This window comes from Bombus bifarius, unplaced genomic scaffold, assembly GCF_011952205.1.
Source record: "Bombus bifarius isolate JDL3187 unplaced genomic scaffold, Bbif_JDL3187 scf7180000008000, whole genome shotgun sequence".
NCBI lineage: Eukaryota > Metazoa > Arthropoda > Insecta > Hymenoptera > Apidae > Bombus > Bombus bifarius.
Window position 1 is genome coordinate 1,676,022 of NW_022884379.1, and position 22,733 is coordinate 1,698,754.

At 43.9% G+C, this 22,733-nt stretch overlaps 1 long non-coding RNA gene across 2 annotated transcripts; it reads right to left on the bottom strand.

Annotated features, from left to right (window-relative positions):
• Positions 1–1,702: 1,702 nt before the first annotated feature.
• On the bottom strand, positions 1,703–10,515 carry LOC117206278. Of its 2 annotated transcripts, XR_004487374.1 has the most exons (4): positions 10,409–10,515; positions 7,907–8,203; positions 5,094–5,423; positions 1,703–3,563 (listed from the first exon to the last, which is right to left on the bottom strand). It is a non-coding gene; the product is annotated as an uncharacterized LOC117206278 (long non-coding RNA). The 2 variants fall into 2 exon arrangements; XR_004487373.1 differs by lacking the exon at positions 1,703–3,563 and having other exon boundaries at positions 5,018–5,423.
• Between the last annotated feature and the right edge of the window lie 12,218 nt (positions 10,516–22,733).

Below are 22,733 nucleotides of genomic sequence, written 5' to 3' on the forward strand. Positions count from 1 at the left end.
CTCCTTTTCCTTCCTGCTCGGGCTCAACTTTTTTCTCCTTTTTCTCCTTTCTTTCCTTCTTTCTTTTTCTCCACCGGTTTCTTCTTCGTTTCGCCTTCGTTATATAGGTTCCTTCTGTTTGCGTGTTTCGAGTGCTCTCAGCTTCTCCCTGGACCACGGAGAGAGAGAGAGAGGGAGAGTGCGAGAGAGAGAGAGAGAGAGGGAGAGTGCGAGAGAGAGAGAGAGAGAGGGAGAGTGCGAGAGAGAGAGAGAGAGAGAGAAAGAGAAACGATGTCGGTAGCATTGGTCGACGGTCGAGGTGACGACATTAGGATCGAATGATTATTCGATGAAAATCCACGGAATGGACCGTGTTACAGCCGGTGAATCGCGAAACTATAGGGGAAGTATTTGGAAACTTTTTCCCGAGGCCTGGTTTATATCTCCGTTAAAAAATTCCAACTAGCTCCCCCCACTTTTTTCACTGAACGAAACGCTTGTTTCATTTATTCATTCTTCTTTTTTCTCCTAGCGGTAAAGCGCTGACTGGTAGAATCAACTTCACGCTGGAGTAATCCGGTGAATTATAGACGAGCATATTCGGCTTATGATTTCGCGTGCTGATTTTACGGTGCACGCGTCCCTCGCGTCAGCCGGAAACGACGTCGAAATAGTCGGCCATGGAGGCGGAACGAGCACCGGGGAAACGCGGATACCGCCGATAATTTGCGTAATTTGCGGCAACGTGAAAGGACTCGGTCGAAGAAAGTTGAAGGACCCTCGAGGAGTTGGTAAACACTCCTACATAGTTGCGTTAACCATTCCCCACATTTTAGACGAGGGATTAGATTTCGAATGTTTCCAACGAAGGTGAGGGAAGAGATTGATAAATATTCATTTATCTGGATGCAACGTCGAACGAAGGCGTGGAAAGGATGTAATTAAAGCTTGCACAGCTATCGCGATGCTTCGATACCGTCCCTTGATATCGACGTCTTTCTCAACCGATGCTGATGAACCTACATTGAAATATTTAAAGCGCGTTTCATAAAAGAACCGACGTTAACTCGAAGCCGGAGTTTCGAAATATAGTAATACTTCCTTTGTACGTTTCTCTCTCTTGAAATTGTTCGTATAAGATTACTTAAAAAGGATAGTGGAAGAGGCGTCCGTATCTCTTCCGCTACGTTGCCTCGATCGAACATTTTTACACCCGGTGTAACTTTTCTCGGTGTCTAACTATCTTTGTGGGCGAATTATTTTCTCCCATCACCCTCGCCCCTCGGTCTATATACCCGTGGAACCATTTACCTCCTCTTCGTAGAATAATCAACTCCTCCTTCTCTCTTTACCAATCTAACTCCAGTTTTCTACTTCAAAGTACTCGAAAAAAGTAGCATCCCGTGTAAATTGATTCAGCAGCGAGTCCACTCGAAAGGGATGGCCGTTAATCGTGCTCCATGGTCGCATAAAATCAACTAATTTGCAATCAACGCGTATCAGAGCTTGGCCTTCTCTCATCGAGGAACATATCACCTGAATGAAATTTATTCGTTGATCGAATTGCAAAGGGTGAGGGTATCGCCGTTTCTGTAGTGGCCGCGTCTTGTTTCGTTTCACGTCCACCCCCTTTCATCCCCCGTTTCGAGCTTCTTTTTATTGGCAAAGTGACCTTCATCTGAATCTCTTTGTCGCGCCTACGCCGGAGGAGATGGAGCGAGAGAATTTCGGGAGCTGGTCAGGGGTGGCGTGGCGAAAATGGCATACCTTTTACTTTTACCTTCGACCGGCCTTCACCGTGCCATGAGAACGCTTTTCGTTGATGCATGGTTTACCAGGAGGTTGCTTTCGCGCTTCACTACCCACCTACGGAGCTCGTGGCTTCTTACGAGATAACGACCGTGCTTTTACCTTGAGAAGAAGATTTGATTGATGATCAGGACACCGATGAGGGAAACTCGTCAAGGACTTTCGACAAGCTTCTGATAGGAATCTTCTCTCTGACGGTATTTATCATCTCTTACGAAACTTATGAATGGTGTGATGTTTTATGAGTCTTTATATCACATTATACGAGATATGAATGATTGATCGAATTTTACGACCGTTCTTTATCTCAATAGAAATATCGAGAAATCTGTGTCCTTTATGCTGATGAGGTTTCTTAGTTTCTTTTTTTTATCTCCGTAACACGCAGGATGGAGATAATGGGAAAAAAGTAAAAGGGAGGGGAGGAACGAGGGTTAACAAGCGTTCGCTCGGGTTACACTTTATTGCGTGATGGTTCCAGCGACCATTCAGTTCGATCGGTTGTCTGCTCGACGAGGAGAGGAACGCGGAAGGGAACGATTGTAAAACTCTATGCTGGTGAAAGTCACGACGATTGTAGATAATCAGAAGCGACAGGTTAGACAACTTGGTAATTATAGGAGCGGGTTTATCATTTTGATGCGTTTTGTGGATCGCTGGAAAGAATGTGCGATGCATTGGTTACGTATGCTCGTTTATTCCAACCACATTACATCATGCAATTAAACATGTTTCTTCATACGAATGTGTTATTAGTAAATCGGTCACACACCTTGCTTTCACAAATACGTTATATATACACTCTCAAACCTTAATTACAGTTCTTGATCAATCGAAAACATTCGTTCTAATAAAATATAAGGTAAAGTAGTTTGGTCTTTCTAATATCTACGTAATCTACGTAAATCTACGTATCTAAGATGTTATTGGTTCTTGCAACGATGCCGAGGTTCGCGTCATTAATAATCGCTACTCTCGGCGAGGAGCAAAGATAGATTCGTCGATATCGGACGATGGAGGTTACTCTTGAATATCGCACGGTATTTATAAAATTATATTCTTGAAAACGCGAAACCTCGCGATATCTAAATTTAGGTTTAAAATTCTGCTGTTAATCTATATACTTACAGGAAAAAATACTTTATTACGATCAAGCTTTATACGACAACCGAAATTCATGATCCTTTAAAGCTCAGTTACGTCCTCCTATATTGCTATTCTCGTTACACACATTTGCAAGAAAACATTTCGTTATAACGATCGAGTAAAATATGTTCTCCGAATTCAAAGTATTTTACGGTTCGAAATTATGGCACGTTTCTCTACGTTCGTGTCTTTATCATCCCCATTCGCAAGGAAAGAATTTTCTATGATAATAATAACAATAATCAAATAATCTAGATCTCTCAGGCCTAAAACTCGATCATCTCTACACTATTTCTACACTATATTTACAAATTTAAGAACAAACTAATTCCGATAATCTATAATAACAATCGAATAATCTAAATTGCTATTTTTCTTTTTAAAAAAACTTCTCTATAATAATCGAGTATAGAAAATATTCTCTCCACCGATCGAATAATCTACGTTATTACCAACTCGTCTCAAATCCCGAGTATAACGGCGTATCCTCCCCAACCCCCGTTGCAATCGAACCGCTTTTCCGATAACGAAAGCCTGCGTACGCTTGATTTCGCGATCGTCGTTTCTAATTCGCGTGCACAGACGTCCATTATCCGCGGCGGAGATTCTCTGCGGTGCCCCGTGGAAAGCTGGAAATAAAGAAAAAGAGAGAGGATGCTACGTCTGGCAGGTGGAGGGATGAAACCGACGAAAAGGGACAGTGGTTGAGCATCGGGCCTGAATAATGGAGGAAACTGCTGGAGTGTTGGACGGGTCTGTAGAGTGAGGACGCGTTTCCTTTAACAGGGTATACGTATAACCGGGGTAGAGGAAAATCGAGCTCTTGGTAGCCGCGTTGGTAGAAGGTGGAAGCACAGAGCATCGGCGGTTGGTATTGGTAACGTGGCATCGTTGCTGGAGCCGCGGCGGTCCAGGGGGATGCTGACGAGAAGGGATGGGTTGCCAGGCAACGTACGTCCACCCTTAAACCTCCGTTCACCCCTTGCCACCCCCCTATGCTAGCAGTCACCCCCTCTTGCCACCGGCAGCTCGTATTTGCCCGTTCCGCGGATGAGGACTCGGTCGATACAAGCGGCCGTTTTCGTCGTACGTTCGGGAATTCCCCAATTTCCATTACGGGGGTGCTGACTTTAAGCCCTCTCTCCCACCCTTATCGCCGCTCGTGCCACGCTGGGACACTTAAAACGATTGCTAACCCTGCTCTCTATGTCTCTGCTGCTCGTTGATGCCGCTCTACGATCATCGCTGGGTTCGATCACGAGTTTGTCCTTGAGAAAGTCGAGGGATTGGGAACAAACCGTAGGAAGGGCTCCCTTCGTTGTTTTGTAGAATTGCGTGGATCGTTTTTGGTATCTTTTCAGGGTTGAAAATACGTCCAAGGAAATGTAAACGTGGTGGGAAAATAAGTCGTGATAAATTGGGAATGAATTGAGTATATGGGTGTGTAGAATATGGTAGAATGGGAAAAGTTGATGAAGCATTGTAATTTATACTACTGTGATCGTACGTGGTCACGTAATGAGGATTAGAGGATCTTCGTCGGTTTGTAATAGATTGTGAAAAATTAATTGACGTGTTGAGTAAGGTTCTTTACAGGGTGAAATTACCGAGACCGAGGCAGAGAGAGAGAGAGAGAGAAAGTTCAAGGTTCCTTACCTGATATGGTTAGGCACTCGATGGGAGTAGAAAAAGAAAAAGAAAGAAGTAGAGAGAATCGTGATGGAGAAATGATTGAGAGACGCAGGTATAATAGACGGGGGTAAACGATATTTCTTTTTATTGTTAAAAAGAATGCATATGTACACAGTCGAAGAGGAGCTGTTACTGTACATGATCTCACTTTACAACAAACTTAAAGTTTCACTCTGTTATCAAACTGAAATTCTACAATTCTACAAATTCTAGCAGGAGGAATAAAAAAAAAAAAATGAAAAACAAAAGGATTTTCTTGAACTACTGAAGTCTCGTCTACTTGAAATCATTCAAAACTATTACTACGATCCACTTTTACGGTCTACTATTATTAAGATATAAAACTAAAAAAAAAAAAAAAAAAAAAAAAAAATAAATAGAAAAAGAGGGAAAATTAAAAATATATTAATCGTCGAACGTAATGAAAATCAAAGTCGCAGACATGGAAATTTCAACTCATTACTGACCTGTCGTAGCAAAAGTAACGAGCACAGTTAAATCGTCGAAATCCGTGAACTGCCAACTACGATCGACGTGTATCGCGATAGAGAACGTTGAATTTGGTCCGCTCTTGGCATTCACCGCGTGCCTTATGAATTTTGAAAAGTTGGCACATGGAAGCCCGCAGTGAACGCAAGGAGCACAGACTCACGCATCTTCGTATTTTCCACCATCTCACTTCTTCTTTCCATCTTCCTCCGCGTAAAATCCACCAACAGTGTGAAATATTCACTAGCCTCTTCAGTATCTTCCTCCTCTATCCGTCTTTACTCCGTCAACCCATCAACGACGAGTTACTGCCACAGTGAAGTCAACATCCCGATGTAAAATGATAAAACTAAACGTGATATAAGAAATATGAAAAAGAAGATAAAAGGGATAAAAACAAAGGAATAAAACGATGTAACGTCGTAACACTATGGTCGATCAACAAATTCTCAATCACCGTTGCAACTCGAACAATGTTCAAACGTATCGCGTTCAACGGATGCGTTTCGTTATTCGATGCACGTATGTATACGTTCGATAATATCGAGAGCACGCGCGGGGGTTAGAAAAAAAGCGTAGGCGAGCACACGGCGCGATGCACGTCGCAATGCGAACTGAGCTTGATGAGCGTCGAAACTATACTATGGAACGATACCACTCGTCCTATGGACCCACGATCAGGGGTGGTTAGAGGGTGTTGGTACGCGGAGTAGGGGGGTCTACGGGGGGTTCGTCAGTCCCACCATAACTTATTGCTTATTTCGCTGAGGGTGTACGACCCCGTGATATCCAGGGCCGGGGAGCAGCTGACGTTGGGGTTCCATTGTCTGTAGATATTCGCATAATCAAGAAAGCCACCCCATTCCATACTTTTTCCTCGCGTGGAGAGGGACATATGGGATGCTCTGACTAATATTGACGCGGATCTTGATGGATGTTCGCCACGGAGTTGCCTACGTAAGAGAACATGACCGTGTCTTACGACTTACGTTACGCCCTGTTTCGACGTGGTTTTACGAATTCTCTGTGGGAAACAGAAAATTTCACGGTTTATAGATCGCTTTTCCTTTGTGAGGTATTTACGTTGTACGATAAATTTTGACGTGGAAAGATTAGTAGTCACAGAAAGAACAAGGTGGAAATTTTGTATACGATTGTTTGATTTTACCATTTCGAAAACGAATACTGCGTTATTTAATTTTTAACATATTTATCGAGGAACGTGAAGAATCAGAGATTTATGGTTTTTTAAAGAATACTTGTTCTCATTCATAAAATATTCCATTGAGACACTAACACAACTTCGACAAACAAGTACGATCGCCTACAACCTCCAAACGAGAGAATGAGCAAACTTTTACACCTTTTACCGAAACTTTTCCAATAAAAAAAAAAGTTCCTCGTTTAACAAAGTATCTCTAACGAACTCGTCTATCCCATAAAACAACGAGATACGACTATACACTAGGTCGAGCGAATTTTTTCGAAAGACGGGTATACCCCTTTTGAGACACAATAGCGGATCGTGCTGTTCGAGCCGAAAACCCATAATTTTCGTGATGGAAGAGGTGATTGGCCGAGCGTATCTCTTTGGCCGAGTGTCCTAGTAAAGGGCGAAGGGGTCCGTAGACCGAAACTCGTCCAAAAACCTTGGTGAGAAGGGTGTTGCTCGTTTTAAAGGGCGCGTGACTCGATATGGGGGGCCGTAACAGTGTTCGTATGTGTGTGTGTGTGTGTGTTTGTGTGAGCGCGCGACGGGGTCCAGCGCGTGCTTGAAAGCTACAATCGCCCTAAAGGCCAATTCACATCCGTCAAGCGAGGAAGAAACGGGGGTTTCCGTGGCACAATGGGGCATTCCCTCGAAGGGCTGGGACCTCGTCTGCCAGAACTGTGGGTCAGGGTTACCAGGAGGGGGGTTTCATCCATCGATTTAAACCCTCCTCGCGCTACACCCACCCCTCTCGCCTAACCTCGACAACCCCCACCCTCTCTCCCGATCTCAGCCTATTAACCCTCGCAGGAGACACCCTTGGAGACGAGGAATTTAATACGAAGTTATTTAAATGCTAGCCAACGTTGACATTTGCAATGGGATGTCGAAAGTGTCATTAATTTCTCGGGAAAAAGCGTCGTGCCTCGTGAAAGGGGCTGAATGATAAAGAAGAGTAGGGGAAGTGAATTTGGGACGATCGATCTGGATTAGATCCCGCGAAGATCTAATGCTACTTTACGGAGATAGAAACGCGGGACGCAAGAAAGTAAACGATCGTTACCTGGTTTTGGTAACTATACCACGAGAGAAGAGCTGTTTTCGAGAGTGTAGAACAGGGGTGGGTAATCGGGCGTGGCGAATACGACAGTAATTATACGAGCGATAAAATCCCAAGGACTCGAATTCCCGTCTATGGAGACTTTGAAGCTCGTCTCGAGAATGTCAAAACTTGGGAATTTTGATCCGCTACTTGGATACTTGGATTTGTGCACGTTACGAATATTTTGAGTTGCAAGGCGATGTTCTTTTATGGTGCGATTATACAATGCAAAAGAAATAGTTTAAACGGGACTATAGGACTTTAACTATGAGAATCTTATACGTTCTTGCATCTTACAAAGCTGAGAAATATATAAAAACGAACTAAAAAAGTCTCAAAGCAAATATACTACGAAAAAGATGGTGAATAAATTAACAGAAAGTATTATTATTAAAAATCGAACTACTAAAAATTCAACAAGAAGATCTAGAAATGCATATCTTTCGGGATGAGGAAGAAACGAAACTAATGGGTCTTACCGTAAAGTTGACATTAATTTACAGTTACGGTGAGAACCGGAAGTGGAATCTTATGACCGTGGAACAAGCAGCGATACAGGATCACTGAATGACTTTACTCTCGCTCCAGTCCAGGCTATCCTTATGACGTAATCGAGCACGTGCACTCCGTTTGCGGCCTTCTCAGGTGGGGTTGAAAACGTCACGGATACCAATCCTCCCCTGAAGGCACGCCCTCTTCATCGATCCTGGCGAACCCTCCTCCATTCATGAGAACCCTGGTACCGGGCCGACGAACCGCATGGTTCTACCTGGTATCTAGAACAAACGAACAGTTTTCATGAGCGAAACAGAGAGGTAACGATAGCGGGAGAGTTGGAAGATGAGGCAGCATTTGTGACAAAAGGGTGAGGAGACGTGTCTCGGCCTTGCGAGGCAGTTGAGTGGTCGTAGGTCAGCAACAGCTTTTCATTGTGTCTTCTAAATTCTTTCTCATAATGCTTTATCTATAGAATTAAAAATACCGACTGTCATTGACTTACATGCAGAATTAAAGAATTGATAAGTGCACGTTATTGGCAAGATAGAATTTTGTCGTCTACATTGGATATTTGAAAATTTGCCACGTAAAGAGAATCACGTAGTGGATAATGGTTTTAAAAGATTGGTAGAATCGTGGAGGATTGATTTTGTGCAATCGGATGGGAAGATCGTTGAAAGTTTAAATACCCTGAAGCGTTGGTAATCGAATCTTTCTAGCGTAATCGAGGCGTCGAACGTCGAACGGCGGACGACCGATCGGTTGGTTATAAATAGGAATCCGTCCTGAAACCCTCAGCCGAGTTCGTCAGCTGATCACATATTGACAGTTCGATAAGTTGTCTCGCCGGGATCGTCCAATCCTCGAGACTGTCTCTCACGCAATTAGAACGGTCGTTCGAGGACCATTAACGATAATTAAGGATCATAAATGATATAAAACTTTAGATACATCTGTAATAATCTAATAGTTTTTTATAGTAATAACAACTCTAGTCGAAGGAAATTGCATAACTTTTACTCTAAATTTTATTTAATATTTAGCAGAACAGGTAATGAATTTGAAAATATGTGTATTTAAGGAATATTGTGTATGTTTTGTTCCGAATTTTACTTACTTGATATTTAAGATCATGGGATAGACGATACATTTTTTAATAAATAGATAATAAATTTTGAAAGTTTAGTATAGATAAGTGTTGGTATCAGAACGATCGATAGATCCCTCCCAGAGGATTATCGAATTGCGGAAGTAGTCGGAATCGTGATGGTCGATAGGTGGCGAGAGATTTTTCTCGTCACATTTTCGGGGACTTCCGGGCCGATCGTGGGCTGTTTTTAAGGATGGCGACTGAAAGTCAGTTTCGTGACAGCAAATTACGAAAATGGTAATTAGACAGCTAGCGGCGACGTGCCGGCAACGGCTTATTCATACTTCGTAGCCATGGCGATCCTGCACTACTGATAAAACAACAGTACACACCATAATGTACTTACGCGGAATAGGGGAACACCTCGTCTACCGGGTGTTATAGAAGTCAGGATGTTACGTTGTCCTTACGACATCGAAGAACGTTCGTGGGATTTAAGAGGAACGTCTCATCAGTTATCATCTGCGTGTACGGAAACATTTGTGTAATCTTGTTGGAAGAAGAGAGATAACATCGATAATAGCGATTAAGTAACTCGGTTGTAATGTTTGAAGTATTTGAATAATAATATCGTAGATATACTGTAGAATTGTAACGAGTGTATCGTATTATACGATGAATTTGTATCATCATTTGAGATGTCTATCTTGGACGGATGCCTTTTTTAAAAATGATGCGTCGAGGCCAAAGAAAACGTTACCGGCATCGTAACATATGGTGATTCTCCGTAACACGGATGCTTTTCTCCTATCGACATTCATAGTTGACCATATGTCATTAGACCGACTGTGTCGAATGATGTAACTTGACGTAACCAAAGGTCATCGCGGTACAGTCCTCACGAACTATAATTTTTCAAGTCTGTACATTTTCTAATCAAGAGTTTTATTCGATCAATACATGATATTAATACGATGGGGAAAATTCTACGTTTTATATTAACGAATTGAAAAATGGACGCAATAATAATCGTCATAAAACAATTATGTGTCGTTAATTAATAATTTTATGGAATATAAATTACGTCAAAACAACAATTACGAAAAAAACGGACCGTATCATCGATGACCCTGAAGCCTTGTAAACGTCACTTCCTGATTTATACGTAACCTTGAACTACCTCAGTCCGGGACATAAAAAAGGAAATTATGTATTGATAAAGATCATCACGGATCATCAAAATGTCGCGAAAGAGCCGCCAAAAGAAGGTCAGAAGCTTTACGATCAAAGGCACCTTAACCGGCAAGACACGATCAGGGAAAATCGGAACGAAACCTATCGGACCAAAGATTGACCTTGAGATCGTCACGGGAGAAATCCTGATATACTTTACCTGTCAATGAATTCCGTGTTCCGTGGATCCAATGGTAGCTGATCGAATGTCTCCTGGATCCTCTTCCAGCCACGGTTACCGTATTGGAGAACCATACTCCATCGTCCATCGACAGCAGGTCCAGGGGATGAATCTCTCGGATACCTCCATGGAATCCATCGTGGAGGATCGTGTTCGACATCTTGCGTGGATGAAAGCGGCAAGAAAGCCAGGATGCGTGAGCCGACTTCGGTCGACGCCGCCGTGGCCGACTACGATGGAACAGGACGTGTCGACGAAGAAGAAGAAGCAGAAGCGGCAGAAGCGACAGAAGAAGAAGGGGGCGCAGCAGGATGCGCCGTTTTGTGTCGGGACGGTGTTGTTGGTTTGATGGTCGCGGGATCACTACGCCCTCTCCGTCTTCGCCCACCTAGCCCTGCCCCTCGATATCAACCCCCAATCCCCCTGGTAGTGCCCCAGGGATCGACTGTTCTCCCTCCCACCAAGCCACCTCTCGTTTTAGCCCTCTCTGAATCCCCCACCAACCCTCGTTGTCGGTGGCAGTGGTTTCCACCCTAGAACCGAGGATGCCGACTCTGGAGCCTCCCCCCCTCCCCTTCCGAGTCAGCCCCCTCCAGGAGCATTCTGGGGCTCGTCACGAACAGGCTGCTGATGCTGCTGCTGCTGCTGCTGTGTCGTCTCTTGCCGAAAACCGGCGGGCAGCCAGCCAGGCACAGGCTGTGTGGTATGTTCACGTCGGCCCTTTTCCACCCCTGCCGCGCATTTTCCGCGACCAAACCAGGCTTCGCGATGCTCGTGATCGCACTGATGGTGGTGCCGCTTCTCTGCCGGGTGCTCGCGTTTACCCGCCTGCCGTCGCTCTGCCCAGAACCACGTCGCTCAGGGAGAGGTGGTTCGTTGTCGTTGCTGGTGGTGGTTGGCTGATGGCGCGAGCGCGCTTTAACGCGAGTCGCGCACGCGTCACCCAGAAAATCGAGCTTCATACACCGCGCGCGCCTTTCTTCTCTTCTCTTCTCTACTACATACTCTTCTTCTCTCTTCCCTCTGTCTCTTTCCTTCACGTTTTTGCGTTTCTCGTTTCTCCGAGTCCCAGCGCACGGGACTCTAGCATTCTCCTCGTTCCCGAGGCATTCGTCTCTGTCCAAAGGGATGCACGTCGTACGCTCCTGTTGCCCGTCTTCGTTCAAGGGCGTACAACCTCCTCTTCTACGAGCAACCTTCAGGGGAGAGTCGGATCACAGAGAGACTATATCTTTCTCGCGTGGTCTCGTTCGTTCGTTACTTCCTTCCTTCCTTGCTTCCTAATTCTTTTTCCCTCTTTGACTGGCAACCTAGCACGCCCCTACCTCCACCTACTATGGACCTGTAATGTGTTTCAATTCCTCTGTTCCCGCGCGCGTCGCTCTCGTTTTGCCTCGCGATCTCACCCGTCATCCCTCTTTCATCCACGAGTCACCCAGAAACGAGGGAGATTCGCCTCGCTTCGGTGTTTTCGTTAGGTCCCCCACGGACTTTGGATTCTGGCCGCGTAAAGGGGGTGGGAATTTCGGGTGCAAGGTCTCACGACGGTTCTTTGCTCACGTTCCCGCATCGTATCATCCAGGACTCGTCTCTTGGGAGAGGACCTGTGCACCAACGTTCGAGAAACGGACGAGACAAACGAGAATGTTTTTTTCATTGAAATGAGGTATACCGAACGTGCCTGGCGATGGACGTAAAAATCTAATTACGTTTCGTACGTGTTTGCGTTTTACTCGTTACAGAGCTTATCGCGGTATAAACGTTAGCAGAATCTGGCCGTTTTGTACTTTAAACGTCATTATTTCGTCTTGCGTTTGGTCTCGCAGTCGTAACAAAGAAACGTACGTTAATCTACCAGTCGTAGTCCGGGAATACACAAAAGAAAGCCTGTTTCTCGCATGATAGGAGGCTGCGTGCTATGTTCGAGTTTTTGTTTTATGCGACCAGTCTCGCGTTTCGTATCAAAGTATCGAGGAAAAAAGCCCTTTTACCAGATTATTTCTCGTTGCAGGTGAAACAAAAAAGAAAAGAGGAAAAGAGAAAGGACTTGACTTTGATCTCACCTCCACTGTTACTTTATCCGCGGAAGAGCGGAACGACTCGTTTACGTCGCGCCATTTCCGTTTCTTGCTCTCAGCGACGGTGCTCTCGGCTGGCTCGCTAATAATACGCTCGCGCCGAGTCTTTTTCCTTCTAAAATTCAACCGGGCCGCGCGAAGAAAGCAGGAAACGAAGGAAAATTAGAATCCGTTTCCTTAGTTCCCATTGCAAGAAAACACACGGTCGCGCAACGATCGCAACGTTCGCTAGGGGAAGACTCGGTTATTCTTTGAAGAAGAATCTTCCGTGAGCTTGCTCGAGGGTAGGGAAGCAATTAAAAACGCGGGCCGATTTTCATCGAGAGCAAACGCGAGAGAACCGCCTCGAAGTTTACCGTCCACTACATTTTTAACGACTTGTTCCGCCCTACTTCCTTCTTTTCTCAACTTCCTAATATCAATTAAAGCTCGCACATCGGCGAGCCGCGTTTCTCTACCAGAATAAAACGAGAGGAAGGTTGATCGGCGAAGAAAATCCAAGTTTCATCCCCGTCTAGGCGGTTCGTTTTCTCGCGCGGATGGTATCGTCGATTACCCAGTCCTTCGTTCTTCTAATAATCACCTTCAATCCCTCCACGCCGTAGTTCCGCCATCTTTCGAGTTCGAAAGTTCTTTTCCTGTTCGAGATGATGTTGTCGAGAAGGAAAAAAAGTGGTCCTTGTTTTCTTCCTCTTTTTTTCTTTTTCTTTTTTTCACCGGATCGTTCTTGTCGCTTGGATACGAGGAGGAAATAACATGGCCTCGAAACATCCTACGTGGCTATTCCTCCCCGTAAATACGTTTGGTACGGTTGGATTCGTTCGACGAGCTTCTTTTTTCCTTCTGCAAGCCGCAACAACGCCGCGGAAATTGGAAAATTGATCGGCAATTAGCGGAGACGAAACGACTGACAACTCGGTAATTCCAATCGAACGTTTTAATGAAATTAACGTTGTGCTCGATGTTATGGGATACGGGTGGTATTTTCGAGAAAGCTGGTTCAAGGGTTATCAGAGGTGGAAGGCTTTTTTAACGATATCAAATATTTACGTTATCTATCATCGAAAGCTTCGACGTTCGAGGAGGATGTTTACCGAAAAATTTATTAGAACATTATTATAGCTGGAATATATATAGTATCTTTGTCCGTTTTACTATATCGAGGCGGTATTAATCAGTAGTACGCGGAAAATTACACTGCATGGCGGCACATGGATGGAAATACACTGTACTGTTACCTGTATTGACGAGCCGCGTCACGAATTTGCGGGCATATTAGTCCAGCACTACAGCGTACGACTAACACGTAATTAACATGGTCAGTGTGTAAACCAAAGACGCGTATCTGTATCGATACGCGTGTAAAGGGGTTAGCCACTGGTTTAATTTTCAGGCGGAATATATTTCAGGTTAAAAGCATTTGGTTATATGTAAAGAACGATATTACGTTGGTCAGGTTTTTTAAACTTCTTTGCAGCCATGTCAGTTTTCAAGATGAAAAATAGAGTAAACTTGTTAAGATCCTATAAAATTCTGAACAGTATTTTCTTGAAATTAGCATCACGAACGTCGTATTTCGTTAGCAATAATACTTGCGTTAATCCTTTTAAAGGTAATAAGACAATGTATTCCGAGTTAACTTTTACTATGGAAGAACGTAACAGAATTAAAAGAAAAATTCGCCTCGAAAGGGTCAATAAACTAATTCGGATAAAAATCAAAAGCACGTTTGTCTCGATTAAAGAAAAACGAACATTTCATCCTTCATACTCACATCCTTTTACGAGCACGTCGGAAAGTTGTTGTAACGTTTCGTCGATTTGCTTCTGCATTTTATAATTGATAATTATGCTTATCTGAGAAATCAGTTTTGCGAGAATATTGCGCGAACTTGATGGCGATTAATTATTTTTAATAGCACGATTTAACCGGCGTACCAATTGAACCGAATCGTTGCGCTGATATCGAAAGTGAGCATTAATTTCTTTTGTACTCGTTCTTGTTAAAAGTATAATGAGAATCATTAATCCTACAACGTTGCATAAAATGCTGCGCATAATATCCCTTTTTTTCCTTCGTCTACGTGCATTGGCTGAGAGGGTTTTGATTAAAGACCGTGCGCCCTGTTTGAGAACGTAAGTAGTATTAGACACTTGTTGGTCAGACACTGGTTTGGCTTTTGCCATCAGAACTATTTCTAGTGTTCAGACATTTTTAAGTATCTTCCATGTTCACTAATAGATTCATATTAATAAAACAGCTATCAATTAACAATGAAATAAATGTAGATGCGAGAAAAATGTAGCTTGAGAGTGAAAAAATATATGAAAGACATAAATTAAGAATATTGTTGAATTTACCTAATCTAGAAATATATAGCTATTTATTATGAATCAAGATACGTAATTCACATGTACAAATATTTGGAGTGCAGTGGAGTTTCGTTTAATATTCCACTTTTTAATATCTTTTATGTGTATTACGAGATTAATGTTAACGTAACAAATATCAATTAAAAATTGATAGTAAGTGTAAATGTAAGGACTCTGGTAGGATTAAGAGATGAATAATCTCCGAGCACGTAAATCAGGGAAATTTCTGAATTCTCTAAAAACACGTAGTCATTTGTTTTATCAATCAAGATATACGATTTCGCATATATAAACGTCAAAAACACATGATAGCACTACGCACCCTATTAAAAATGGGGGAACAAAAAAAAAAAAGGTGCGTTTGACGTAGTAAAATAGCTCTCTAATAAACGAACGACTATCAATTCGAAAAAATATACTGGCTACTGGAAGTGTATAAACGACACGGTCGGCGGGACATGGAGCGAACGTAAAAGTGTTACCAGTGGCGCGGTGCAATAAACAACTCACTTTACCTTTCTCGGGGCGGAGTGAATCACGATCACCGGGATTATCTCGATCTTGCATGGTTGTCGGTGTCGATTGGAGAAAATCGAATCGCGGGTGGAAGGACTACGGAGACCGTAAAACTGGAGGCCACCGGTGACCGTGTCCGTCTAATAGCCACCTGCTGTTAGAAGAGCGGAATCCTTGTGACTCCTGCGGAGAGCCAACGAGATTTGTGTGCTGCAAGAGTAAGGGACGCGTCCCTGTCAACAAACATGTAAACGTCAATGTAGCCTGCGTCTCTGAAAAGATCGATTGTCACCAGTAGAATATCAAACTAATCGAATGGGAACTAATAAAAGTCAGGAGATGGAGTGTAATTTGCAATACAAGGTAGTGAATATTGTATCTGTGGGAAAATTAATTTTTTGTGTGAAAAATGTTTGCAAAAGCTACAGAAAGCATTGGCATCCCACTGTATTTATTATAGCATTTATATACTAATTAATTGGTTCCGAGTATATTAGATTTCGTATCATTCCATATTTTTATATAACTTTGTTTATTTACTTTTATTATTAATTATGTATGTGATATTAAGTATTTAGTGCAAATATTTGATACTATGAAAATGAAATACGAATGAAAGGTTGCTACGGTGGAAAATAAGGGGATGTGCCAATACCTTTTCTAGCCATTGTATGTGTACACAATACTGGACAAAAGAACGTTTAAAATTGAAGACTACGGGAAAAGAATATGATAAGTCACATTTCTTATTTTTACAGGAAAGTATTCTTAAGATTCGCTATGTTGTCGTCGATGGAACTTATAGCTAATCTAAACGCGAATATATTGAAATTTCAATTGTGATCGGAGTTTAATGACGAATCCTCTTAGAGAAGATTGGATATAATACCAAATAATATTATGTTAATGTTTTACATCTACCTTCGCTCATATCGTGTCGTACGGTCTTTTATAAGAAACATTTGCAAATTTACATTCAATTTTGCAGACCATGGTCCACCATTCTATATTACAAACTACGATGTTGAAGATCGGCGATCGTTCTCTTTTGATACGCGTGTTTTCCACGATGAACATAGGGAAATGCCAAAACGAGATGTGGAAAGAGAAAACAAATTTTTGTCGAAGATCTCGCGGAGAATGGAGATTGGCCATAGAGCTAGCCTCTCCGTGACCGCTGGCTCCGTTCCAGCCGACCTCCACCTATCATCAAAGGGATTATTTTTTATGTTTGAATTAAATTGCCCGAGGCAACGAGCGTTATCGACGTTGCTAGAGGTGATGATTGCAATTCTAAAAAGGGAATTGGCTGACGTTTCGACCAATTTCGAACTTCGATGGCTTTTACCGTCGTGTTTTGTTTCTACTCTGCGATATTCTTTATTTTTTTTTTTTTTGTTTGTTCCGTTATTTCCTATTGCTTTCCTTGTTCACATTCTATTTTTTATACTTCCTTTTCAGACTTACCATTTCAATTACCGCCCGGTACAATATCGAATACTCTCCGGGTATGGTACAACGTTAAAATTACCGTTTGACAAAACAGCCATTACGGACTAACATCGAGTGCCGCGATTTATTATTAAAAGGGATAGCGTATTTCATGCATGCGTGAACGAATAAAATTTCATTCGCGTCCCAATGAAATATGAATTGAATCCGCTTTATCCGGGTCCCTGGTTTCTGTAATTTTCACGGAATTGGAAAACACTGGCTTGTTCATGGTAGTCAATCGCCTAGTACACTGCCTAGTGAATCAGCAGTAACCTGTAGCGTAATTTAAGAAATCCTCATTATACAATGGTTACAAAATATAATTCCACGCCAATGTATTAATTATATAATTTACATGCTAACGAATTCAAGTGTATTAAAATTATAATGTAGTGAACGATACGGCTACAAAAAAAAAGACTTGATACTACAAAAATGAAATGTAGAATCTGATAAAAAAAAATTTGATTGAAAAATGAGGCTATAAATATTTGAATACTTTTTGCATCTACCGCATCTCTCCATTTTTCCTAAAAAAGTTTGCGTACAAATGAATAAAAGAATTTTAACCAACAGGACTCATCTCATTGAACCACCCTGCATTGCCATCGTTTCCAATCGACTCGATTCCGACAATTCGTCGCTCGCAGTTCGCCGCGCCGCGTCGAATCGTAAAAAAAATCGACGACAGCCGGGTGTTCCTCGGGTGCAACCCCGGCGGAAGCCGGCCAGCGTCGCAAAAACAAAAACACGTGCCGGTCTTCTGTGTGCGTACGCAATCTCTTAACCGGATCTTTTGGGCGGGTGAATGAAGCTGAAGGCTGTTGATAGTAGGTACACACCGTGGGTCGATAGAATTCGGGCCACGGCCTCCTTGCGAGAGCAGCAGGGCTAGTTCCTCGTGCGGGAGCGAGGGGAATCCCTCGAGTAGAGGAGAAGGAAGGGAATCTACGTGGAGAAACGAGGAACGAGCGACAAGGACGAAAGAAAAGGGGTTGAAGTAGGACGAAACTGTAGGGCAAGTGGATGAAAGAGGAAAGAGTATCTACTCCGGGTTCTGGCGTAGAATGAAAAGACACGGAAAACCAACGAGGAAGCTGGCACTCGTCGGAAGGAAGGAGAACGAGTGAGAAAAAAGGAGAAGATGGAAAAATGGTCCCAGGACCGTGGAGTGAGAACAGGAAAGAGGTGGACGATCGTCCAGGGAGGGGAAAGGGAAACACAGAGAAACGAAGAGAGTAACAGAGAGACGGGGATGAGCAGAAGGGTGGGAATGAGCCTACGGAAGAGTACTACGGAGCGTCGAATGGAAAAGAGATCAGGGAGAAAAAGAAACAACGGAGGAAAAAAAGGGGGTGTACGCGGTAACGGCGTTGGTGGTGGTGGAAAACAGCGTAACGGAGAGTGGAAGAAAGAGGAAGAGCGTATTGGTATTTCCAGAGACGGACAGAAGCGAACGGGAAGAAACTAGAGGGCGGAGAAAGACGGACGAAGGTTCGGAGAGAGCTGGTATTCTACGGTTGGGGCGACCCAAGTTGAGAGAGACGGCAAGGGGATGAAAGAGTGGAGGGGACAGGGGAGAGAGGCAGCACGAGCCAGTAAATAGGAGGATAGGTAGGGAAAGAGAGGCACACGGGCTACCAAACGGAAGAAAGAGAGCTGGATGCTGGGGTCGCTAGGCAACCCCCATGAGCCGAGGTGCACCCTCGGTACACCCTTATTGCCTTTCCAATTTTGGTGGTTCCCATGCACCTATCCCTACCCCTCTCTCATGTTACACGGACAGCCGATACCGACTGTCAAGGCTGCATTTCGTATCGGTCGTTTTTCGGGAATCGATAAAACTCTGCCTACGAAAATCTTCCTTTCCTTTCAAATGGAAACTTGTTCGGTCTAATTTACAATGAGAACCCTGGATAATATGAGGCGTATGTGTCGAGTGCTGCCACAAATACTTTTGCACACACAGACTCATATACCTCTATGAAACTATATTTGAGAAAACATCAATGATCCTATGTTGACAAATTACTAATTGCTTGACATAATTGTTAACGATGTAAGAAAGGAAACAGGAGGAAAAAATTAGGAGAGCAAATGGAAATATCGAGATAGCGTGTTTCCGACTGATCGTTTCCTCGGACGTGGTGAGGTTCTCGGTCACCGTGCGTCGTCGTTAACAGCGATCCCGCAGCGAAGAGAGCAGAGCGAGCGAAGAGAGAAGAGGAACGCAGCGGAGAGAAGAGGGTTCCGCGCAGTCGGGTTCGTTCCGAGGGTGAAAATCCGTCGGGACTACTGGCGTCACACCGTCTAGCTCGATCGTGTGCGGGACACCGACCTCCTGATTGGTCACGGGGGGAGATAAAATTTGGGATCAGCTGTAGCTTGCCGGAGGCCAGCAACCCCCATAGCCGGGAAAGGCAGAAATGGCTTGCGTATCGTTGCGGTCTGTGTGGCAAAGAAAAACACTCGAGGAAATGACGTTTCGCGGTGTTTCCTTTCCTCCCTAGCCGCGCGTAAACGGCGCAACCCGATGTCCGTCAGGTACTCTCGATTGGCTTGCCTCCTGTTCGGTAAACTGCTCCCGTTCCGACTTTTTTTTGTTTTTCCAGGAACAGATTATATTTCTGATAATTAAAGTATTAAGATTGGCGAGGAATTTGAATAAATAATAAATAAATAATTTTGGAAGTATAATATTTGTAATAAAACTCTAAACTGATTCTCTGTCGTTCATTAAACTATTTCCATTTTAATTCTTATCTTTAAGTTGACGAAAAATTTCAGTATGATGTTCGTAATAAAATGTTACCTATTACGATTAAAATTTCAAAATTGCTGGAAAATCTTAATTTACATTGGATATAAAGCTTTGTCCGGGATACAATATTGCATTACAATATTTGCAACGTTAGATAAATGTTTTACGGTACCGCGATAATCGCGATCAAAGCTATTTCTGAAGATACCGCAGCGAGTTTCAGATCCTTTATCTGACCTACCAAGAACAATGTGGAGATGAACGATAAAAGAATGATGTAAATAGTATTTTCTTGCAAGGCAAAAAAGTAACACGGCAAAGAAAGGAGAAGGCGGAGCTATTTATTGCGTGTTTCGTCGTTGAATCCCGCGGGATCGAGGCATAAGAGACGGCGAAAAAATAGAAGCGAGAGAAAGGAGGCGGTCCGTGCTCCATATAAATTGCGCTCTTAACCGTGGATTCGATTAACGGGCTATAAGCGGTGCTGAAATGACGGAGAAAGATGCAACGCGAGTTTTAATGAAATTAAAGAGGAAGAGGAACGCGCCGCGCGTCGGTTTACAATTAGAAGAATCAACCGCATGCAGAGAGGTAGAGGTCCCGGTTAATTTATTAGATTCTCAGGTCTAGAGTAGATCCTCCTCTTAATGAGAAAGCAGAACAATTAACGAGAAGATAGATCAAAGAGAGGAAGATCGAGAAAAGAAGAGAAATTCATTTAACTGTCTTATTGCCAATATCGTTGCCATCAATTTTCATTTTTCATCGTGTTTAGCATCGGGATAATTTAATTCGTCGTTCGGGAACATCCTCCGTGTGTTTCGTGCATCCTTTTTTTACGCGAAGCTCGTATCGTCATCAACGTGTAAAAGCGCGAGCGCACTAATACGGATCAGTGGCAGCCTTTTTTCACCGTGACTCGAATTTAATTATACTACTAGGATCATGGAAAGGAGGAAATAACGGGATACCTTACATAAGAATACACAAGGCAAAAAAGAAAGTATATAGAAGTTGTGGAAAAAAGAACGGAAAGAAGAAGAGTCATCGATGATGTATTAAAGTAAAGGAAAAGTGTAAGAGAACAGGAGGGGTCCACAGAGGGGGACGTCGTTCGCCGTTGCCCCGTTCGCACCCATCCATCGATCGATAATGCGATCCGGCGAAGGGTGCACCGGACGAATCGCAGAAATAAGGGCTGCCTTCTCTTTCTCATTCTCTCTGTCGGTTCTTCCTCTCTCCGTCTCGCTCGTCGCTGCTCTCTGTACTCGCGTTCATCTTTGCGACTCCACCCTCACCTGCTAGCTCGGAACGAAGGTAGACTCGAAAGGTGTACACCAGCCAGCCAGGCAACCGGCAAGGTTACTCACTTTCCCTATGCGTACTACCGTGCCACGGCTGCGTGAGTATCCGGCTGCTGCACGGGCTGCTCCTACGTCTACGTGCACAAACGTACACATGGCCAACATCTCTGTATGTGCACCCTCATCCACGTACCATTACGCGGTCCAGGGGATTGTGGACGTACGACGAGGAGAGTGTAAAGAGGCGCACACGGATACAAACGTACAGAGAAGATCGGCCGATGTCGTCGGTGTTGGTGATGGTATCGGAGGTGGTGGTGGTGGTGGTGGTGGGTAAAGCGACTATAGTGGTGGCGATATCCATAGAGGGGTTGCAGATCGATGGAGCAGTGACGTCGCGGGGTGCGGGAAGCTGCGTCTCCATGGTGACCGCCAACGGACCCGGCAGCTCTCTGTGTACGGTCCGACCAGCGCGCTTGAAATTTTATTAAATTTCATTTGTGCCTTTCTTCCTGTTCCTTTGCTTCTCTTGCACTCAACCGCCTGTCCTTCTCCGATCATTGCTTTTGTCCTTGTTCTACCCGAACGTCCACCTCCCCTTCCCCTTCACCCTTCCACCCTTTTACCTAGCTTTTCTTTTTATTTTCGACACTTCTCGCCCGCTTTTACGCGACCAACGAAGAAAACGACGGATTTCGTCCTCCCTTGTAAAAAGACCCGGAAGAAGTGACACATCGTTGGCCGTTGAAAGGACGAGAAATTGGTTTTCACCCGTGAAGGGCTCCGACAATTTTTTAGAGCAACTCTGGGCAGCAGAATAGATAGGGGAAAAGTCGATGGTTTCGCGTAGTTCGCCAGATTTCATCGAGAATCGTTATAATATCAAACGAAGTCGCGATACCGGGTCCCGGGGATTAAAGTCGACGGCGATTCGTCTGGTTTTCGTTCTCCAATCGTTCGCCGTCGCTCCATGGCGTACGTTTCATCCCTCCGCCTTCTCTTCCTCTCTACATTTCTACTTTGCTCGTTTGAAACACCTTTTCACCGACGAGTCACGGGACGATACAAGGGATTCCGATTAGCCTTTGATCCCGCGACGGTGGCCATTATTTTTCCCGATGACACGTTGCTCGGGGCGAGAGACAGTCGTGCCTCTGTGCACGTAAGTAAAGGACGAAAAGTACGCTCTGGAGGAAGCGTCAGTTAATCTTCCTCCTCTTCGTTAATCTTCGAGCCGAGCGAGAGAAGTTCTTTTTTGGCATCCAGACACGGAGTCCTCTTTCACCCCTCTTATCCCGTTGAATTTACGAGCAAAATGATGGAGAGGGTGTCTCCTTGTGTTTTCCATGGCAAACTCGCGGAGAACTTCTGCCCGATTACCGGCTTTCTCCAAGTTTATCATTTTTCCACCCTTTGCCCCGTGTGCCGCTGGGCTCGAGGTCGTTGATCATAATCAACCACCAGTTTCCACGGGCATTCCTTTTTTAATCGACCACTGAATTTCGTATATCGTTATCGTAGATCGTCTTCTTATCTCTCTGAACGAACTATCTACGAAGCTTGCTCGTCTCGATCACGTAGTTATCGTCTAAATTACCTCTTCGAGTTATCGCGTATACGAGACGAGATACGATGTTCATTGACTATATATTGGTAAAAACGCGAATTAATTTAAGTTCTCTCGTGTGCTCTACTACGAGATGCAGGCTTCGATTTCACGCGTTTATGATCTTGGCTAAGTTCGCGTGGGAAAGCAGGGCTGCACATCGTGTACAACAT